Below are 21,866 nucleotides of genomic sequence, written 5' to 3'. Positions count from 1 at the left end.
TCTTCCGTGACACTAAACATGAATGGAAGGCCAAAGGAGCTGTGTGTTTCCAGAAAAACACATATTCTTTATAGGGTTAAAAGATATGTTTATGTGTTTCAAATATAAACCAGCGTCTCCATGTCATAGAGCTTGTCTATCTCCTTCATTCGCATTATTTTCTTGGTCTCGTGCGTATTACTTCAGGTTAAGTAGGAGAAGCCCTGGGAAGTGTCTCAGATCAGCCATTATTGACCTTGATTGTCACCCCCTGTTCCCCCAGATCCTAGCACTGGCCATAGCAAACTGGCTGCATTTAAAGGGCCATGGATAGGGCCAAAGGGGAAAGCATATCAACAATCTCTTCTAGTGGGATGCTTGCTTCCCTTCTTTAACTCAAGTCAGAAGTGATGCCATGTCTTATCGGGATGGCCTCGGTGTTTTATTCTCTACAGTCAATTATGTCTGAAATGATTTGTTTTCTCGGTGGTCAGCGATCAATCTGTGAATTCACTAGTCTGGGTTCTGTCTCTCAGCCCTCACCTCTTCCCACTGGGGCAATGGATTTTTAGCTCCAGGCTCTGTCCTCCCCAGCCTCTCTCTCACCTCTAGAGTCAGAGTCCTATTTAATAGTGGAGGTGGGAGGATGTGAAGCAACCCTGGGGTTGAGCCTTAAGGCTGTCCTGTGACCTGGATGGATCTAACTTTTACCCAGATCCGGTGCCAGGCTTCTGCTTTGTCCCTCTGACCAGATGCTAGCCCTTGAGGACCTGCTTGAGACCTACCAGGTATTCTATTTCTGTTAGACAGTTAAAGGCTCAGATCGATTCCCGCTCAAGCTATGGGCTCTTTCAGCACTCTTTCAGGGAAAAGATTATGAACAAAGAAGCTATTAAAAAGTAAAGAAGTTAGTCTGACCAGTAAAATATATTAGCCACACCCACTGAGTAAGGTGCAAACTCTACTGTGTTAGAGAAATTGATGTAATGTTCAGAGAACTTTTTTTTTTCTTTTGTTGGAGAGGTTTTTGCTATAGGGTGCATGCGCTCGCCAGGCAGACAGAGAGAGACAGAGAGATAGAAAGTGAGAAATCACCTTCCAGGGGGAATGGCCACTCCGCAATCCCTTCTCCTTCATTCTCCTCTCAGGATCTTGGGCATGTGCACAAACGCGCCTGGCGTGAGTTTTAAGCCACCAGGTCCGGGATGCGAACCATGGTTGACTATGTGGGAGTCCAGTGACATAACCATTACGCTAACTGCTGGTCTCATAGAACCTTTTATTTTTAAGAAAGATTTTTGCTACAGGGCGTGTATGCTCACTGGGGAGAAAGAAAGAGAGAGAAAGAGAGAGAGAGAAAGCAAGAAATCCCCCCCCTCCAGGGGGATGGCCATGCCACCGTCCCTTCTTCATTCTCCTCTCATGACTTTGTGCATGCATACACACGCATCCAGTGTGAGGTTTTTAAGCCACTGGGTCTGAGACTCAAACCGCAGTCAACTACATGAGAGTTCAGTGACGTAACCATTATGCTATCTGCTGGTACCCAGAGAATGTCACCAATAGCACTTCAAGCTTGAATGATGTGTGGATCCTTTTAAAGAAAAAAATGCTGACTTTTTAATTATGATAATTAACTTAAATACATTGTATGCAGATATTAAACTAAGTACTGTATAATCTTGGTAATAAACAAATTTATAAATTTAAATGTAAATAACACCATGCAAACATTAACAGTCAGATAAACTTTTACAAATTCATGAAATGCAGACAAATCCACAAAGCCAATAAAATTCAGATTAACGTTGGTTTGTGGAATCAAAACCGTTGCTTGCCGTGCGGATATAGTCCTGGCAGCTGTAGCCAGCATGGATTCCTGTTGGCCCTGGCTCTGCTGACATACTGTGGGCCACGTGATGACTCAGCACACCCACCATGTTCCTCTCTTCTAAACATCATGACACCTTTGTTTCTACCAGATGTTGTGAAGTCATTTGTTCTTCACTTGACAAGGACCGTACCATCTGTGTTGTAGTTCATTAGCATTTGACTGAGACAGTTAAAGCAGTGTATTTGGCTCTTCTGTTGGCATAAACTACAAGCCTCCATGTGGAAATAGAACTTCACCTACTAGATCCACAAGATCATTTTTCAATTTGCATCAAAATGAAAACATACAGTTGAAAAAACAGGGGCCAGTAGGTGGAGTAGTGGTTAAGGTGCTGGACTTTCACGTAGTGGATTGTACTTTAAGTTCTGGTACTGGCGGCTTGAAAATCAAGCAGGGCACATGTGCGTACATGCTCAGAATCTCAGGAAGAGAATGGAGAAGGAATTGCAATGTGGTCATCTCTCCTGCAGGGTGATTTCTCTTTCTTTTCCCTTTCTATTTCTCTCTCATCCTATGGCAAAAAATGAAAAACCTTAAATTAAAAAAAAACAAAACGGAGAACAATGTGAAAAGCTCATGAACGTAGAGAAAATAAAGACCCTAGTTTGACAAATACTGGTGTGAAAAGCCTGGTGACCTGTCTCCCTAGTATGGGGCAGGCAGTAGAAGGAAGGACTAGGGCATAACCTGTGACCACATCAGTTTCTACCTACTTCAATCTATATCTCTTCCAAGTTGGTCTGCTTTCAGATTTACTGAGGCAGCTCAGCTACTCATTTGAGTTCTAGTCCTCAGCTATTATCCTGGGTCTGGCTCTATGCTGCTAGGCCTCTCTGCTGGTTACTCCTTGCCACCCTGCCCATTGTTACACACAGAAACTGAGAGTTTGGGTAGTGGATCTAGCCACTCACTGTCTGGAAAGACAGACTGGAAAACCCTAGTCTGAAAACTTTTCATGATATTTCTGTATTTGAATATGTGTGTCTATTATCAGGAGAATTTTAGACAACAGCATTGGGAGGGCTCAGGAAATTTCTGGGTTGTAGAGGACCTTTCAGAGTAAGGAAAGAACTCTGACCAAGAACATGTTCAAGCAACTATCTGAATCCCATGAGCTTGGTTACCCTTTATGGGATGAACGGATATAAAGAATATGAACTGCCCTGTGACTGGCAGTGATAACTTCCAAACTCAAAGAAAAATTCTGAGTCGTTGCTGAGACATGTTAGTTTAGCCTCCACATACTGACCTACTTGGGGTTTTTGTCAAGGATTGGGTATTTTATGGCCTCAGTTTTCTGCTAAGGCAGTTTTTGGAGGCAGCATAATACCCAGTCTTTACGGACTGTCTCGAAGTCCTGTTGAAAGGCTTGGTTCACTGGCGGCCCACCTGCGATGGTCTTTGGCAGTCCATCACCCATCACCCATCACCCATCACCATAGCCCACGATGGGCTTTCTCTTGCCTTCTGGAGCCATCTGTCCACAGCCCTGCCCACCTCAGTCTGCTTTGGCAGTTCACCCATCACCCATCACCCATCACCACCTGCGATGATGGGCTGCAGCCCATCACCCATCACCCATCACCCATCACCATAGCCCACGATGGGCTTTCTCTTGCCTTCTGGAGCCATCTGTCCACAGCCCTGCCCACCTCAAGAGTCCAAATACCAAACTGAACAAGTGCTTCAAATTGTTCCCCAAGTGCTGCTCTCAGCCTCGTTTAAACTGATGATGCGCTTAACAGTTTGACCTTTCTGCCCTTATTTTCCCTGAAAATAATCTCACTTGAGCTGTACTGGCTATATTGTAATTTTATAAAGTATTGCAAGTGATTTTAGAATGAAGTGAGATTTTTACTGGCCAAACTAAGTGTGGCTGCTTCTCACAGTTGATACAATGAGAAACAGAGGCTGGAGAAGAAGGGAGTGTATTCTTTAACCAGTCACAGGGAGACAGTCAGCAAGTACCATCAAACTCTCTCAAAGAGGACAACATGTTCTCGATATTTATAGGTACAAGATACAAGCACGGGTAATTCATGCCTCGCTGTAATCAAGCAGAGTCAATTGCTTTCCCCTGAGTAATTATCCTGACTCCTCCAAATATCCATTCCTGGTTTCTCATCTGACCATTCCTCAAACATCTCTCTGCATGACTCAGCAATTGGTCAGATTGTTCTCTTTAGAGGCCTTTTTTAATTTCAAAGTGGCTGTAGTCCTGCTAAACCTTAACCTGGCTTGCTATAGCATGTGAATAAATGGATTATTGTGTTCATACATTCAATAGGTATATGTACTATTTAGAGACTGGTTCTAGAGTCATCTGGGCCTGGGTTTTAATTTTTGTCTTGCTGCCTAGGAGCCGAATGACCTTAGATAAATTATTCAATCTCTCTAGGATTTAGTTTTTCTTATCTATAAAGTAGAGCTCATAATAAAATCTAGTTCATAATATGGAGAAGAGTGAGATAGTATAGTATCTAGCACATGATTGGTGCTCAACAAATGGCGATTTATTATTACTATTATTTGACCATTTCTATATGTAGGCCTTTGGGTTAGACATAAGAGATTCCAAAATCTAAATTTCTCAAGTAGCTCACAACAGTTTTGAGGTCCTTTCAGGCCTCAGAGAAGGACCAACAGTTAGACTGACCTGATACCAGATCAGCTGAATTTGAGGCTAAAGCAAACAGAATTTGCCCTCATCACTGACTCTGATTAATTCTAGAACCCATGATCTAGAAGTAGACTGCACCTTGGCTAAGATGGTCTAGGTGGGGAGAGATGGAAGGATGGCAAATTCATTGTCCACAATTTCACAGCCCAGTCTTCACTTAATTGGGGGAGTCTCAGAACAGTAGCAGATGAGGCCCGTTAGCCCTTGCTGAGATGTGCCCCTGAAGATGCAGTGACACGGCTGTGTCCACCAGTGGCTACCACATAATGAATGAGGTGAGATGGAGTCCCAGGCCTTCTTTCCTTCCCTATGGCCAGAAAGAAGTATCTCAAGCAGGATTCATAAGGATATCATTTTATTCTTTGCTCATTTCTGAGTCAGTACACAAATAGCTTGTTTTCCGGAGCTTCAGGGATGCCTGGGTCGACACCTTAGCTGGGAGGTAATGTGCCTTCTCTCCAGGATGGCTGTCCTTAATGATTTTAAATCCAGGAAAAGAAATATGTCAGGGTTTGTTCAAAATCTATGAATTGAGCCATTTTCTCAATGACAAACAGATGGCTCCTTTGAGTTATTCAGAAGGAGAACACTTTTTTTCTTTTGTTCATCTCAGTTTTTATGGTTTAAAAGAATTAGTGTTTAATCCCAATTCTAAAATTGTTAATTAGTTTGTATTTGCTTCACTAAATCTGTTAAATAGATTTTTATCACTTCAGCAATATCTCCCTGGCAGCATCTGGTGTCAAGTTTGCAGAAATGATGTTGGTTTTACAGCCCAAAATCAGAGGTGAAACCTGCAGGACTACAGATGTGACAGCATTAAAGGGAAATTCATCACCCCAAAGCTTTTATTCCCATATATTTTGAATCAGTCCAAACGTGAATCAATGTTCTTTTCTCCCTTTCATTCTCCAGGTGTTTTGTGGCTCAGTTCCTCTTTGATTTGTGTAGTTGTTGTGTAGTTGTTGCCAATGAAAATTCCCGGGGAGATCTCAGCCCACCCCAGCCATAAGCTTGGAAAACAGTGGAGGATCTTTTTGCTCAACTCCTTTTTTGTTGCTTTCATAAGTTTCCCTCTAGGGCCAGGGCTGTGTAAGACCAACACAGTTCATCAGTTCAGATGATAATGGGACTGTTTAGGTAAGATCTGTCGACACAAGCTAACTTCCCCTGACGAGCAGAGACATAACAGAAGAGAAAAGCGAAAGTCAGGTAGCATCTGTTGCAAACAAGCAGTTTTAAACTCAAAATCAGTGTACTTGGGGAATAATTAAGTGAAAGAAAGCAAATAATCATAAAAGCTAGGCTATGTGAGTAGTAGAGAAAAACTGTTGGATAGGAATCAACTTGATCTCTGTGGTAGGCTGAATAATGGCCCCCAAAGAGATCCACTTTCTATTTTCCAGAACCTGCGAGTGTTGTCTTACATGGCAAACTAGACTTTGTAGATGTGATCAAATTAAGTCTCTAGAGATGGAGAGATTATTCTGGATTATTTGGGCAGGCTCTAAATGTAATCACAAGGGTCCTTAAGGGAGAGAGGCAGAGGAAGTTTCAACAGAAGAGAAGGCAGGGCGATGATGGAAACAGAGATTGGGGGGAATGCGCTTTGAAGATGAAGAGACTCCAAGCCAAAGAACATAGACAGGCACCAGCAGGTGAGAAGAATAGGGAAAGGGATTCTCCTCTCAACACCTCTGGATGAAATTAAGCCTGGCAACGCCTTGACTTTATAGTCCAATCAAACAGATTTTGTGCTATTGGCTACTAGATAGATTGTGAGAGTATGGCTCTAGGGCAATTCATTACAATAGCTCTAGGGAATGAATATGTTGGGTCATAAGGAAAGTCATGATGCAAATTTGCATTAAAAAAAAACATGAAAAAATACATCATGAATTTCCCAATGACTTAATAATATCTTTACTTGCTTAATACCAAGGAGTTCTACTCCTGAAATCAGAGGTATTTTACAGGGGCAGAGAGAGGTGGCAGGGATAGTGTAAGTGCTTTGAATGCCTCAGGAAGTGCTCCTTCTTCTGAAGAGCATCCCAAGTGTAGGATGGGGAGTTGTAGCTCAGAGGGGAATTGGGGCTGTTACTGGCCAACTAAACCTGGCTGCTGCTTCCCACGGTCATTGAAATAAGAGGCAGAGGTCGGAGAGGAAGGGAATTTATTTTTGTAACCAGTTATAAGGAGACAGCACACACCATCAAGCTGTCTCAAAAAGCCCAATGTGTTCTCTGTATTTATGGATACAAGATACATGCACATTCAAATCATTCCTTACTATGGTCAATCAGAGTTAATCGCTTTCCCCTGAGTAATTATTGTGATTCCTGTTTTACTTCAAATACACATTCCTGGTTTCTTATCTGACCATTCCTCAAACAGATCTCCTTATGACTCAGCACTTGGTCAGATGGTTCTCATTAGAGACTTCTCTTTATTTCAAAAATGACTGTAGTTCTGCTAAAACTAAGCTGGCCTGCTTCAGGACTAGCAACTGTGAAGCTCTGTGTGGTTGGAGGAATGTTTTGGAGCATTTTGGGCTATAGGTACTAGAAGGCAGAACATCTGAGAATTCTCTGTAATTGACGTATTTGCATAAATATCAGGAAGAGGCCAGATTAGCATGGGGAGTACAAGTCAGAGGAAGGTGGAGATCAGAGGTGATCAGGGCAGAGGATCTGAATAGGGAGGAGGCCAGAGGAGCACCTTAGGTACATCCAGTTCTCTGGTGGAGAGGGACTAGCCGTGCACAGCCACGCTTTTATAGCCCTACCCTTCAGGCATGCTCTGGAGGATGGGAGGGGATCCGCGTGCCAAGCTCTGGAGCCACCCTTCCTGTTGCACTTACGATAAATTTGAGTTGATTTGTTAGTTACAATGGCTTTTTGGTGATATTTTATTTAAGAAAAAAAAATCCACTTACGGTAAAAGATTTTGGGGGGATAACTTTTACTTGTAATGCAATTTTTAGAAAAGAATTATTTAATTTTATTATTATTATTTAATTTTTCTATAGGGCATGTGCACTCAGCAGAGAGAGAGAAAGAGAGAGAAGCAATTTGTGAAAAGATATTTTAAAACTATGCAAATATCCTGTTCCTTATCAAACTGTCAGTCACAAGTTTTAGGGACTATTGATAATTCTTATGTCAAAAGACAAAATTACAACAAATTTTAATTTTAAGATTGAATTGGCTTTTATCATGGATTCTCCAAAATCAGGGAACACCTCAGTACGGAATGTCAGCACTCGACAGCAGAAATGGAAAGAGCGGAAGGTATAATAGCTGGGAGGGCAACTGTAGATTCTAGAGACTGCATAGGAGGTAGGTAATAGGGCGTGGGTAAAAGGAGGTGAGAGAGAGGAGCAGGGAAAAATACAAAATGTTTAATAGATGCAAAAATGAAAAGTTGTCTGTTGATAACGTATATGGTAATGTCTCCGACGTGACTAATATGTCCGTATTAGTGCTGGGAAATCTGTGCTGTACACTGTAAAGATGTACAATGATCAAATGTAAATAAAAAAGTAATAAAGGTTCTGACAAGCTGAGCAGAGATATCCTTCCTAACAAAATGTCAATTGGTTTTCAAAATTATTTTACTTCTGGGACTGGCAGGTGGCGTGGTGGTTAAGGACACTGGACTCCTACATGGCTGACTGTGGTTCGAGTCCTGACCTGGTCAAATGAAATAAATAAGTAAATAAAGCTAAATAAAATAATTCTTAAAAATATTATTTTTCTTCTAGGGTTAAAGCAGAGGGGACTTCCTTTTTTTTTTTAGAGAGAGAGTTTTGCTCTAGGACATGTGTGCTTGCTAGAGACAGAGAGACAGAAAGTGAGAAATAACCCCTCAGGAAAGATGGCCACGCTGCAATCTCTTTTCCTCCATTCTTCTCTCGGGATCTTGGGCATACATTCACATGCACCCGGTTTAAGTTTTAAGCCATCAAGTCCAGGACTTGAACTGTGGTCCACTATGTGGGAGTCTGGCAACATAACCATTGAGCCACCTGCTGGTCCTGGGGACTTATTGTTTTGATTTGGGTAGACTGAAATTTCCTGGTTTTTGTTTGTTTGTTTGTTTGTTTTCCAAAAGATCAGTTTGTTTTAAAGTTCAGTTTGATTATGTGGCACTTAGTACGAGCGACTATTCTGGCTTAGTTTGGTCTTCTGGAACCTAGTGCAGAAGGCTAGCCCAAAACAATGGCCTCCTATACCCTTTAACACGTGGATCTATTGTTACAATAATTATTGCAAAATGGTGACTTTCCCAACTGCATTATTGTTTGTGCATTAATTGGGAGGCATAATTCTATAAGACAGACCTTTCCTTTACCTTCCATATATTCATTCGTATATTTATTTCAGTATATGCTCATAGATTCTTATTTTATTCAATGTGTTATATGTCATTTCTGTCTATCTATCATCTATCTATCTGTATCATCTATCTATCATCTACTCTATTTATACATGTATTTAAGTTTAGTTCTTTCTTTTATGAGCAAGTGAGATGGGCAGAGATGGAGAAACAGACAGACAGCATTGCCAACAGGATCTTTATGTCATAATGCACCCACAGCTTTAGCTAGATCTGGGTCATGTGTGCTCAGGAAGGTCTCTGGAGGCAAACCTAGAATTTTACATTTTGGGTCAGCTTTGCAGAGCATCATTTTACTGTGGCACCACTATCTGTCTTCTCTCTCTCTCTCTCTATATATATATATCTATATATCTATATATATATATGTTTTTTGCCATTGGGTGTGTGTGCTCATGAGAGAGAGAGAGACAGAGAGAGAGACAGAGAAATCATCCCCTGTGGGGATAAACATGTCACAGTCTCTTCTCCTCCATTGTCCTCTAGGGATTTCGGGCAACATGCACATGTGCCTGCCATGATTTTCAAGCCACCAGGTCTAGGACTCGAACTACGGTCAACTGTGTGATAATCCAGTGCCTTCACCACCGTGCCACCTGCTGGCCCCAGTGTCAATCTATGTTTTGATGCTTACATTGATCCAGATTTGGCTAGTGGGCCCCCCACCCCCAGGTTAGATTTTATGTTTTCTGATATATATTTTTTTACCTTTTTTTTTTTTTTTTGGAGCACTTCTTTACTTTCTATGACAAGGTACTCTAGGTCCTTCTTGTCTCCATCTAAGAATTAGCCATTTTTCCAAGATACTTTGTTCCTTTATATTCTTACAGGTTGAGCATTTCTAATCTGAAAATCTGAAACCTGAAATACTCCAAAATCTAAAAATTTTGAGGGCTGACATGACACCACCATGGAATCACCGTGTGATGAGTGTTATATATTTTAAACTTGTCATATAAAATTATCTTCAGGCTATGCATATAAGGTATATATGAAACATAACTGAATATCATGTTTAGACTTGGGTCCCATCCCTAAGATATCTTTTCCCTTTTCTTTTTTAGTTTGCTGTATGGCATGTGCACTCACCAGAGAAAGACGAGAGAGAGAGAGAGAGCGAGCAAGAGAGAGAAGGTGAAAAATCACCCCCTGGGTAGATGGCCACACTGCAATCCCTTCTCCTTCATTCTCTTCTCAGGATTTTGGGCACACGCTCACTCATGTGCTCCTGGGGAGTATTTTTCAAGCCACTGGGTCTGGGACTCAAACCCCACAGTTGGACATGTGGGATCCAGCCACCTTGACTGCCATGCCATTGGCTGGCCCGATATCTTATTATGTACCTGCAAATATTTCAAATCCCAAAAGTCCAAAATCCTCTGGTCTCAAGCATTTCAGATAAGGGCTATTCAACCTGTATAAGGAATAATATTCAGAAGATCTGGGTAGTAGGCATGTGCTCATTACTGCTGGCATACTGTAACTTCCAGGCCTTTTTCAGCTTACATATTTAGAAAACACACACACACATACACTCCTATCTATTGGACATTTCTAATTCTAGTCCTACATCACAGATTGTTCTAAGTCTCTCCATTCCATACTCATAACAGTCACCTCTCACAGTGAAAAACTGGCTCCTGCCATTTCAATCTATTTACTCATTTGCTCAGTTCGATTTTTCACAGAAAGTGGTTTCACAGAATTGCTAACCTACACTGTAAAAACAAAACAAAACATCACTTATTTACAGTTCTTCTTTGTCTTTATATTGAAAGTTTTAGTCGAATTGCTAGACTAAAAAGTTACTTGGGTTAGTTCTCTCTCTTTTTTTTCTTCACTATAGTTATGTTAAATTATGATTAGTTTTTTTTTCTTTTCTGTTTATATCCTACTTTAGAATGTTTACATTGCTACAGGGTGCGTGCGCTCGCCAGACAGAGAGAGACATAGAGACAGAAAGCAAGAAATCACCCCCCAGGTGGGATGGCCACGCCGCAATCCCTTCTCCTCCATTCTCCTCTCGGGATCTTGGGCACGCACGCACACGTGCCCAGCGTGAGTTCTAAGCTACTAGGTCCGGGACGCGAACCGCGGTCGACTATGTGGGAGTCCAGCAACATAGCTGTTACGCTAACTGCTGGTTCCCTAAGCCATATAAAGATTTAACTTCACTGAAGCATCCCCTTATCTACCTGGTTCCCATATACCCCTGCAGGATTCACATTAATTTCTCACTTTTCATTTTCTCAATTTCCTTTTGCTTTTAAGTAAGCAAATGCATGTGATTTAAAATGTCCTCTTCCTACATAAGAGGTAAAATACTCTTATACTCTTCTGCACTTTGCTTATTCACTTATAAAATATGACCTGGAAGCCATTCCAAGTCACTTCATAGAGACCATCTCCATTCTCTTTTACTACTACAGAGTTCTTCATTATGTGGGTATAATTCAGTTTATTCCACAGCTCTCGTATGTATGAACATTTCTAGTATTTTGTAATTACAAATAATTCTGCAATCAATAAACTTGTGCAAATATAATTTTTTAGACAGTTTTTTCCTATACAGAACATGTGTTCGCCAGAAAGACAGAGAGAGACAGAAAGTGAGAAATTCCCCCCTGCTCTGAGGGGGGGTGGCCACACCACAATCGCTTCTCCTCTTGGGATTTTTGGGCACACATGCACGTGCACCTTACTGTGAGTTTTAAGCCTCTGGGTCCAGGACTAGAACCATAGTCTACTATGTGGGAGTCCAGTGATATAACCATTATGCCATCTCCTGGCCCCACAATTATAATTTTCTGTGATTGCAGGTGTCGTCCCAGAATATATTCCTAGAAGTGGGATTTCAGGAACAAAAGGTAAATGTATATATAGTTTTGTTAAATACTGACAAATATCTCTTCACCACCTGTACCAGTTTGCATTCCTACCAGCAATGCACAAGAGAGCTTGTCTCTCTCCAGCCTTGCTAAGAGAGTGTTGCCAAACTTTCAAATGTTTGTTAGTTTCATAGGTGATGTATGGCATTTCAGTGTAGTTTTACTTTGCATTTCTCTTCAAGAGTTGAACAACTTCTCAAAAGCAAAGTCTGCTTTATATCACTTTTAGGTCAATTGACTGTGTGTGTGTGTGTGTGTGTGTGTGTGTGTGTATTTTGGAGAGATTTTTGCTATAGGGCGTATACACTCACCAGAAAGATAGAGAGATACAGAGAGACAGAAAGTGAGAAATCACCCTCCAGAGGGGCTGGCCACGCTCAGTCCCTTCTCCATTCTCTTCTCAGGATCTTAGGCATGCACACACATGTGCCCAGTGTGAGTTTAAGCCACCAGGTCTGGAACTCGAACCATGGTCGGTTGACTACATGGGAGTTCAGTGACATAGCCATTATGCTAACTGCTGATTCCAGACTGTTAATGATTTTGCTCATATTTTTTTTCTATTGGGTGTTTGGCCCCTATTTCCTCAATATTTGAGAGTTCCTTGTTTATTGTTGCTATTAGAACTTTAACTGTGATGCATGTAGTAAATATATTTTCTAGAACCTTTAATACTGCTGCTATTTTAAATAGTAACTAGCTGTGTGCTTCTGTTGATGTTAATGACCTCTATGCTGTTTACTCCTTTGTGCATGGAAAAGATTTTAAGCTTCAAACATCTTTGATTTAGCCTAGATTAAAATCAAGGTTGAGTAGACTTTTCAACAAATGGTATTGGAGCAATTGAATACATGAATAAAAAAAAATCCTGACCTAATTCTTGTGCCTTATGCTAAAATGAATTTAAAATCGATTTCTGACTTAGATGCAAAACATGACTATAAATTTTAGAGAAAAACGTAGGAGAAAATCTTTAGGATGTCCAGTCAGTCCAAAGTTCTTAGACTTGACAACAGAAGCATGATTTGAAAATGGATAAATCTAGACCTCATCCAAATGATAAACTTGTACTCTGTGAAAGTCTGTGAAGAAGATGAAAAAAACAAGCTGTAGACCTGGAAAAATTATTTGCAAACTACTTATTTGACAAAGAACTAGTATCGGTAGTATATAAAGAACTTTTGGGGCTAGGAGGTGGCTCAGTGCTAACGGAACAGTACCCATATGGAAAACATTGTGGGTTTGCATCGTGGGACCTCCCTGGGCATGCCAGGTGCATACATAGGTACCTGTGGCATGGCCTGGCTGAGATAAGGGGTGCATTGTGGCATGGCAAGCCTGTTGGGTATCGCTCTCTCTCTCTCTCTTTCTCATGAAATAAATAAATTAATTAACTTTTAAAAATGAACTCTCAAACCTCAGTAGTAAAAAAAAAATAATAATAATCCAATTAGAAAATGGGTAGATAGATAATTCCAAAATAATAGCAAAGCCACTGTGAAAGCAGTTTAATGTTTTCTTAAGGAAGAAATGTGACTGTTAATTACACTTCCTAGCAATTGAATTTCAGGCATCTATCCCAGAGAAGTGAAGACTTATGTTCACACAAAAACCAGTGCACACATATTTATAGCAGTTTTATTTAGGGTAGCTGAAAACTGGAAACAGCTTGGTTGTCCTTTAGCAGTTGAATAAACTAATGGTGGGCCATATACAACATGGAATACTACTCAACCATAAAAGGAACACATTCCTGACACATACAACAACTTGGATGAATCTGCAGAAAATATTGCTGGGGAAAAATTTATATAACATTTTTGAAGTGAGAAATTTTTAGAAATGGAGGACAGATTAGTGGTTGCCAGAGGTTGGGGACTGGAGGAAGGAGGAGGCATGGGAGGGAGATAAATGTGGTTATGAAAGGTCACATGAGGGATCCTTGTCTTGTTGTAACTGTTCATTCAGTGTTTTGACAGTTAGGTAGAGAGATACAAGTACACGACCTTAGAGAGGTGATAAATTGTACAGAACTTAATACACGCACACACACACACACACACACACCCTCACACAACTGAGTGCAAGTAAAACTGGATAAATCAGAATATGGAACAGGGTGGGTGGAGTGTATCAATGCTGATATGGTGGTTGTGATAGTAAAATAGAGTTTTGCAAAATAAAATAATTTTTTTTACCAATGGATAAGCCAGCACAAAGTGTTCAAGCTCGACAAAGTATACAAAAGATCTCTCTGTATTACTTCTTACAACTACATGTGATTTTACAATTATTTCCATAAAATTTTTAATTAAAAATTAAAGCCAAAAATGAAAGTTCAGCAAAAACTTCGAGAGAAATTTTAAAGAACCATCCACTCTCCTGCCTTGAAAATAGAGAGCACTTAACCTTTGCTTAGAATCGTGATTCTCAACAGTAGTGATATTGCTCCCATGGGCGTTGGCTGGTGGGAGCAAAAAACTCCTTGATATTAGGATAGTGACTCTCCAAAGGGAGAATAAAGAATTATTTCTTCAACTTTATTTATTCATTCATTTATTTTAATTTGATCAGAGAGACACACAGAGAGAGGCAGACAGAAAGAGAAAGAGAGAGGGAGAGAGAGAGAGTAAGCAAGCTACCAGGTCCTGTACTCAAACCGTGATAGGCCATGTAGAAGTGTACATCACCTTAAACACCATGCCACCTGCTGGTCCCCAGTGTATTCTATTTACCTACCTATAGATTAGATGTATAGGTATGTATACATGGCATATCTATGATATTAAAATTTTACATAGGTGAGGCTATTTTGAAAAAAAAAAGTTGCCTAAAAGGGCTCCTTAGAGAGATGATAAAAGTTGGGAATTACTCTCTTACTCAAGTGATTCTCAATTGGGTCCAGTACCATCCTTTTGGAGTGTGCTTGAGAATGTGTGAGATTATTTTTGGTTGTTTTGACTGGGGTATTACTGGTATTTAGTGGATGGGACCCAAAATGCCAAATACCCTGCAATACTAGGGACAGCCTCACACACAATGAAGATGGTTTTACCTTCCTGATAAACACTGGGTTAAACAGCCAAAATCTCAGCAACTATTTATATAGTCTGTACCATAAAATTTAAGTTAAATCTATGCTTGTTCTCTATCTTGTCATTATAAAGTCGAGTTTTTAAGTGTGCTTATTAAGATGGACAAAGAGTTTTTCTCTTTTTCTGTGTGTGTGTTTGTGTGTGTTGGCAGGTACACATGCTGGGATGGGGAAGACCCCAGTGGGGCATGGTCACACTGAAATCTCTCCTCTTATTTTTGATGGGATGGAGACATCTCATCAAGATTCTGAACATGTGTGTACATGTGCCCAGTGTGTTTTTCAAGTCGCTGAGTCTAGGATTTGAACTGTAGTCAGCCACATGGGATCTGGCTCTTTCCACAATAATACTTAACACAGCGATAAAGGGTCAGTCCTTAATATTAATAATTTTTTAAATTTTAAAATATTTCCCCACATTTACTTTACATATCAATTTTTTTTGCTCATGCTCCATATTTCTTGACAGTTAATAAATAAACAACTTTCAACATTTCAGAAAACTGAATTTTTTTTTGAGAGATTTTTGCTATAATAGGGCGCAGAAAAAAACCTAATCATATATATATATATATTTTGGAGAAGTTTTCGCTATAGGGCACGTGCGCTCGCCAGAGAGACAGAGACAGAGAGACAGAAAGCGAGAAATCACCCCCCCAGGGGGGATGGTCACGCCGCAATTCCTTCTCCTCCATTCTCCTCTTGGGATCTTGGGCACGCACACACACGTGCCCGGCGTGAGTTTTAAGTCACCGGGTCCAGGACGCAAACTACGGTCGACTATGTGGGAGTCCAGCGACATAGCCATTACGCTAACTGCTGGTTCCCGAGAAAACTGAAATTTTTTTTTGAGAGGTTTTTGCTATAGGGCGTGTGTGCTTACCAGAAAGACAGAGAGAGACAGATAGTGAAAAATCACCCCCCAGGGGGGGATGGCCACACCACAATCCTTTCTCTTCCATTCTCCTCTTGGGATCTTAGGCACAAATGTACACACATCCAACGTGAGTTTAAGCCACTGGGTCTGGGACTGGAACCTCAGTCGACTATGTGGGAGTCCAGTGACATAGCCATTATGCCAACTGCTGGACCCAGAAAACTGAATTTTAAAGATAACTTTCAAAATATGTGTTATAATTTTGTTTATGACTCTAATAACAGAGACAGTATGGTTTTAAATATTTTAAAATATTTACATGTCAACTCTTCAAACTGTTGAAAAGAAACATCTAACACACAATTCACACATGAACCTTTCCAACTCAGCTCTGCCTACCAAGTGGTTTACCAACTGCTAGCAAAGATCTGTCTCTTTTTCTTCCTTCCAATTCTTCCTCAAGGTAATCCTCTGGGTATGCCTGCTCTTTTGTAATCTCTACTGATTACAATGCTAGGTTGGAAAAGTCCAGGGACAGTTGCCTGACCACATGCCAGGAGAGAGACTCTGATGTCTGTGCAGAGGGTCAAGACAGGAAGGTGGCTCTGAACTTGGGATATTCTGTTCTTCTTTGAGCACTGGCTTTGGAGTTCCCCCTCTAATTGCACTCTTACCTTCAAGGAACTCAGAAAGCGACTTCTGTCTGTTCTTTGATGCTTTAAACCAAAAAACACTCTTATACACTACTGCCAATAGGATTCACTCACTAATTCACACACCAAGCATTTACTGACACGTATGCAGCCTGCTAGGCATGACTCAGAAGTAGCCCATGTCCTATGAATGTCAGAGGCTGCCAGGGGAAATGGCGTGCACACACATTTTCTGATCCTAGGTGAGAAAAATTGAGAAATATGAGGAAAGCACAGGTGGAAGCCCAGAGGAAGGTTCAATTCATTTTAAATGAGGAAGGCAGGAATGGCTTTAGAAATCAGAGACATTTGAAGTTGGCCTTGAAGGATTAACAAGATTACCAGGATTGGACAAGCCAGTGGTGTAGTGGTGAAGGTGTTGGATCCCACATGGCTGACTCTGCAGTTTGAGTCTTGGACCTAGCAGCTTGAAAAACATGCTGGATGCATATGTGTGTGTGGTCAAAATCTGAGAGTAGAATGGAGAAGAAATTGTGGTGTGGACATCCTCCTACGGGTAATTTCTCACTGTCCTCTCTCTGGTGAAAAAACGTACCCTATAGCAAAATAAATAAATAAATAAATAAATAAACAAATAAAAAATAAAATTAAAAAGTAATAACCAGGAGAAAGATAGGACAAGGAATTCCCAGGAAAGAGAGCAGCATAGACCAAAGCATGGAGGCTGGAACGCCTCTGGCCTGCCAGGACACAGAGTGCATAATGTAAGCAGGTCAGCCTCAATACTGCAGGGAGCATGGGCAGGTGACTGCCCATGAAGCTGAGACGGCTAGTGAGGACAACTGCCTTTGGAGACTGACTCCTGAGTTCTAAAAATTATGGGACAAATTCTTGAAATAAACTTGTGTATGTGGGGAGGTCTATTTACGCTCATTTTAGTATCTGGTATCTCCCTATTTGATTGTTCATATGTAATATCCTATTACACTGACACTTCTGAGGGATTAAAAGTCTCATGGGAGAGAGGGAGAGAGAGAGAGAGAAAGAGAGAAAGAGAGAGAGAGAGAGAGAGAGAGAAGAGAATGACTCAGATTCAGAAAGAGAAGATTGTCAAAAATGAACATGGAAAGGCTGGTCTTAGAAACCACTGGGGGTCAGTCTTAGAAGCCAGGAGGTCTTTGCTAAGCATTGGTCTCACCTGAGGACCATTCCCAGGAATTTATTCCACTTTAATATACTATGGAGTTAGCAGCTTTGAAATTCTTTACCACCAAGGGGCCCTTAAAGTCAATGAAGCAGAAGTTTTTGGAACGACCCACATGTAGGGGCTGCTTGTTTATAATCCTCAGGGCTATAATAAAAGGCCATTTTAATTGCCTGGTGATTCAGGGATCCTGGGGCACAGATATACTAACCCTTTTCTTTTCTTTTCTTTTCTTTTCTTTTCTTTTCTTTTCTTTCTTTTTTTTTTTTCTTTTTTGAGAGGTTTATGCTATAGGGTGTGTGCACTTGCCAGAAAGACAGAGACAGAGAGACAGAAAGCAAGAAATCATCCCCCAGGGGGGATGGCCACACCACAACCTCTTCTTCTCCGTTCTCATCTTGGGATCTTTGGCATGCATGCACACACACCTGGAGAAAGTTTAAGTCACTGGGTCTGGGCCTCGAACCACAGTTGACTACATGGGAGTTCAGTGACATAGCCATTATGCTAACTGCTGGTCCCACTAACCCATTTCTTAGGTCAGGGAGTCTGGCTGAGTTTGGGAGGGAGGAATCTGGTGCAGGGCCTTGTTGAGAGGCCTCAGGTGTGGGCTAGGTCTTGGGTTGGGTTGGGCTGATTTAACTTTGACTCCCAGTTTATTGGCTTTCCTACTGTGGTCATTGACTTCACAGACTGTCATAACAATGTGATGCTACCACTAAAGCTGCTTCTACAGGAAGGCCCCCATCGTCCCTGAAGTTTGAAAGAGAAATAGGTTTTAAGCTATCCTCACTCTGGAATGCTGGAGCTTCTTTCTAGCAGGGACTGTGGGACTTGGAGAAATAGGTGTTTTCCATCTGTCTCTTCACAAGTTTCACAGGTGACAGGGATCCCAAGGCCCTCTTGTTTCCTTTGTTGGGTTACATATTCTGGTGCAAAGAGTCTTGATTATTACGTCAGAGGCAGGCCCTTGTGTGAAGACCCTTTGAGACATCTTCATCTTTATGTGGAGACTGGTCCCTAGGACATATGAGCCTTATAAGGCCAGGACCTTGGTACAGGCCATTAGGGAAGGGGTCAGTGAGGGTGAGAGTTCCCAGAGCACTTCTGTAAGCCAAGCTGCTTAAGCCAGGAAAGCAGGCAGGGCATTGCTTTATTATTATTGTTGTTGTTATTTTAGTTTTAGGTGTTTGTCATAGGGCATGTACACTCACTGGAAAGAGACAGAAGGAAAGTGAGAAATCATGTCTCAATCCCTTCTCCTCCATTCTTATCTTGGGATTCTCAGCACGTAAGGTCACACACCCAGTGTGATTTTAAGTTGCCAGGTCCAGGGCTTGAACGTTGGCCAGCATCTCAGCCACCACACCACCTGCTGGACCTGGGCATTGCTTTTTTAAAAAAAGAAAGATTTTGTGTATGTATATATTTATATGTGTATGCATGTATTTTTCTTTCTTTCTTTCTTTCTTTTTTAATTGACAGAAGGCCCATGTGCTCACTAGAGAGAGACAGAGAAACAGAGAAAGCAAGAGGTAGAAAGTACTCCCCATAAGATGTGGTCACACTACAATCCCTTCTTCTCCATTTCTCTATGCTGTTAGAATTTTTGGTGCATGCACACATGTGCCTGGTATGTTTTTCAAGACACTGGGACCAGGATTCAAACCATAGTCAGCCATGTAGGATCTGGCTCCCTTAACCAGTAGGTTATAGGGCTGACCCAAAATAGATTTTACTTTTTTTTTTAAAGATATTTCTGCTATAGGGCATGTGTACTCACTAGAAAGAGAGAGAGAGATAGACAGAAAGTGAGAAATCACCCCCGGGGGGGGGTGGCCATGCTGCAATCTCTTCTCCTCCATTTTCCTCTTGGGATCTTGGGCACACATGCATACATGCCTGGCATGAGTTTTAAGCCACCAGGTTTGGGATTTGAACCATGGTTGACTACATGAGAATCTAGCGACGTAACCATCATGCCATCTACTAGTCCCTAGATTTTACTTTTTAAGAGTAGTTTTAGGCTCAGAGCAAAATCAAGCAGACCACACAGAGATTTTCCATACATCTCCACAAAGGCATTCTCTTTTGTTCCATTTTAATCCTTTCCAAAAATGGTCCTTTGCTAAATTTTGGAAACGCAGGCCATGACCATGATCATCATTATCTATAGTCCTAATGGTGTTCTGGAACTGGTTTTACATAGTCTTCACGACTCCCTATGATGTAGGTACCATTATCATACCATTTACAGAAGAGAAAATTGAGGCACATTTAAAAACGTGAAGTAATTTGTACAAAGTCACGCATCTAGTAAGTGGCAAACATTCTGCACTCTGAACCACTAAGCTGATAAAGGAGACCATTTGAGCCCTCTGGTCTTATACTTCATCTGGGTGCAAGCCATCTATGTACTGAAGTTCCAGAGGAAAGCCCAGGAGCCATGTGTAGGAAGTTGGCTAGGATTTGGCAAAGTAGTCAGGAAGGTGCTGGTAGGAATGAAGGAGGTGTTGGTGGGACTACTTATTCTGTATTTTCAATGTTTCCTTACATCTGGAGGACAAGTTAGTACGGCCCTCCTGGCTCCTATCTTGGCCAATGTGTTTGGGACGAGAAAAAGTACACGCGCGGCCCAGCCTCCTTTTTCTGGAAGTGAGCTGCCTGCAGGAAGCATGAATCCAGCTCTTTCTTTACTCTTGGCAGGGAGTTTTCGAGGGGTGATCATTGGCGTGGGGGATTTGTGGTTGTACAGGGCTGCTTTTGACTGGGCAGGGACTCCATCTAGTTCTGGAGTTCAGTACTGGGGGCCCTTTCTTGCTGTTTATCTAAGTCACACACTCCTGTATCAGCTTCTTTATTAATGAAGTTCCAACATTTGTCTTCTCAGGAAGTGGAGATCTCAGCCAGAGAACCAGCATTGCCATTTATATGTCTCCCTAAAGCCCATTTTAGGGACACGGTAAATTAGCAAGAGCAGAGAGCCCGTGCCCTTCAGCCTCCATGGCTCATCCTGGAAGCACCCCAGAGGGCAGCGCTAAGTTTCAGGAGAAGGCTGTCATGCATGATTATTTTTTTTTTTAGAGATTTTCACTGTAGGGCGCGTGCGCTCGCCAGACAGACAGAGAGAGACAGAGAGACAGAAAGCGAGAAATCACCCCCCAGGGGGGATAGCCACACCGCAATCCCTTCTCCTCCATTCTCCTCTTGGGATCTTGGGCATGCACGCACACGCACCCGGCGGAGTTTTAAGCCACCGGGTCCGGGACAGGAACCGCGGTCGACTACGTGGGAGTCCAGCGACATAGCCATTACGCTAACTGCTAGTCCCTAGGCTGTCACGCATTTTAATTTCTTTCCTCAGCATTCAGAGCCCTGCCCTGTGGGTCAGCAACAGCAGGAGCATTGCAGCCCATCACCAGTTCCCACTGAATTCTCAATGGACATTTTCAAGGAGAAGAAAGGCTTTTCACTAAGAGGCTCACCTTCTAGAGAGAGCTTAGCAGAGCAGGAGGCGAGAAAGGGCCACACACCCAGAAGCTGCCTCTCTGCAGTGACCGATACTCTGGAAGGGATTCCTGTAAACTGCCCCGGAGCAACTCCTGCCTCTTTCCTAAGCCCTGGTTGATCACCCTGCGGAGCCTGGGAACGTGTCTGCCTGTGAGGGAAGAGAGCTATCCTGGGTTCTGTCCGTGAAACAGTTGCAGGTAGTTGTGCAAACTTCCGGGGTCTAAAATTGCCACACCAAGTAGAGGTCCCTTGTCCATTCTGGGCCTTCCGGCAGGGGGTGTGGATCCTTCCCCATTCTTGCCCCAAGGGACCTCAAAGTGCAGAGACCCCCTGTCAGAGGAACATTTGGAAGCACAAAGTCTCTTTTAATTGACTGTCTCCTAAGCAGCCCCCCACCTTTTTTTTTTTTTTTTTTTTTTTTTTTTTGATATAGGGCACATGCACTTGCCAAAAAGACAGAAAGATAGAAAGAGAGAAATCACCCCCAGGGGAGATGGCTCTGCTGTAAACCCTTCTCCTCCATTCTCCTCTCGGGATCCTGAGCATGCACACACATGCGCCCAGTGTGAGTTTAAGCCACCAGGTCCGGGACTTGAACTGTGGTCGACTACATGGGAGTCCAGTGACATAGCTATTATGCCAACTGCTGGTCCTCAGCAGCCCTTTTTAATACTGATAGTTAAGGCTAG

Source organism: Tupaia chinensis, unplaced genomic scaffold, assembly GCF_000334495.1.
Source record: "Tupaia chinensis unplaced genomic scaffold, TupChi_1.0 Scaffold144767_1, whole genome shotgun sequence".
NCBI classification, from domain to species: Eukaryota; Metazoa; Chordata; class Mammalia; order Scandentia; family Tupaiidae; genus Tupaia; species Tupaia belangeri.
This window is presented reverse-complemented; position numbering follows the sequence as displayed.